General features: G+C 39.7%; 1 protein-coding gene across 1 annotated transcript in view; it reads left to right on the top strand.

Moving 5' to 3' along the window:
* The window catches only part of LOC117475771 (potassium voltage-gated channel subfamily D member 2-like), a gene marked incomplete at its 5' end in the record, with an annotated part of 21,625 nt that extends 21,584 nt beyond the window's left edge, over positions 1-41 (top strand). Inside the window, one exon of the mRNA XM_034122118.1 lies at positions 1-41. This exon is cut by the window's left edge and continues 174 nt beyond it.
* Positions 42-1,878: the final 1,837 nt, after the last annotated feature.

Here is a 1,878-nt window from a genome sequence, read left to right as displayed (position 1 = left end):
TGCTGGAGGAGGAGGGCACAGCGTTCATGACGCCATGCTGGAGGGTTAGCAAACTGCAGGAAGACGTCTTTCTGCGCACAGCTAACACTCGCTAACACTCGCTAACACTCGCTAACAGTCGCTAACCTCGCCTCGGATTGTTTTTGTCTCCGAGGACGGATTTCTATTGCAACCACCACAGAAGAAGATACGGCCGCACACTTTGACGACTCGAGGAATACAAACCTTTGCTATTTTATCTTTAAATTTAACGTCTTAGGAAGCTGATGCTAACGAGATTTTTGATGCAGTTTAGAGGAAGTGTTTGATATTTTGGGAACAACAACAACAGAGTTACATTATATGGGTTTAGCCTAGCTTAGCACAAGGACTGTGAGCAGCGGGAAACTGCTAGCCTAGTTCCATCTAAAGTGAAAGTAGCAGCAAGTTGTAGCCTGTTAGCTAACTAGCTAGCCACGATCCATTCCAGTGAGATTTCCTCCAATGAAAATCAAGTGTTCTTCCTGGTTCACCTGTCCAGGTTATATAAATGTAATTTAATTTTAAAGTTATGAGTTTCAAATTTTATCCTGATTTTGTTTTTGGGTTTTTTGTGCGATGTTGTTGTTATCTTCTTCAACTTAATTTAATTTAATTGTGTGTACTATTTATATTTTCACAGTTTGGAATTGTTATTTATTCATTTTCTGAATTTTTCTAAATAGCTTTTTATTTATTTCTTGATGTATTCATTATCTTTGACTTTGCAAACAGGTTCTGGATCAGGTGAACATAGCTGTCACATGTTCTTCCCAAACCGTCAAGCTTAGCTTTTAATAGAGAAGAGGAAGAGGAAGATGAAGAAGAGCATGTTGAGGGTTGGGACGTTGCATGCAGATCCTTTGAATGCGTGCGAGGAGTCCTGACTTTGTAAATAAAGTTGTAATGATTTATTTTTTGTACCTGAGCTTCCTCTCCGCAGAAACACCTGAGCGCTCGTCATGAAACGCCTTGATGTCGCTTTGAGATGTTTGTCTTTGCTTCAGATTAGTTTAACGTTGTCCTCCTGATGTCACAAAGCTCTGTTTTATACGACTTTATTAAGAACTAATTTCAGGGAGATTTGAGGATGTCTCGATTCACAGACACTGTGTTTAACACACAAGACTATTAATGCTAATCCATCAAATTACCCAGAAATCCTTTCCCCAAACCCACTTTATTCGGAAACTCCACGTCTACGACGGCCTTTTTCTTCCCCGATGGCCCGTTTGCCCGATGGCCCGTTTGTCCGATGGCCCGTTTGTCCGATGGCCCGTTATGCCCCAAAACAAGCGGCTCTGGAAAAACCCTCGAATGCAACAAACTGAAGCACTTTTGGATCATTGTTTTGCAAAATGACATTTTTCAGGCCTGAGAAACGGACTGTTGGTGTATTGGGATTTTTGAATAATGGGCCATCACAAGAATAAAAAAATTTGAAGTTAGCAATGACTGCTAACTGTTGCTAACAGGTTTAGCCAGGGTTAGCTTCCTGTTAGCTTCTTTTCCCCAGCCGTACGATGTAGCTAAAAACTATTTAGAGCTGGGTATCTGCTTGTGAATTAAGCTAAAGGTGGCTATAAATACACACTGAATATAATCTTACTTTTACACATAATGATTAGAATAACGATTTGTCCCACTAAAAGCAGGAGAGGCAGCACGACATGTAAATACTCTTTATTTAAAAGTACTCTTATTGTTTTGATTGATATTTATGTTAATTTGTGGTTAATTTGTGGTCCATATGTTCAGCATATCTTCAACACAGTCTCACGGCATTTCGTGTTATAGTCACGAAATTAATCTATTGATTCGTGTTCACCAACACGATTTCGCCATTTTTTTCGTGTCACA

The sequence above is a fragment of the Trematomus bernacchii genome, unplaced genomic scaffold, assembly GCF_902827165.1.
Source record: "Trematomus bernacchii unplaced genomic scaffold, fTreBer1.1, whole genome shotgun sequence".
Classification (NCBI taxonomy): Eukaryota; Metazoa; Chordata; class Actinopteri; order Perciformes; family Nototheniidae; genus Trematomus; species Trematomus bernacchii.
This window is presented reverse-complemented; position numbering and strand designations above follow the sequence as displayed.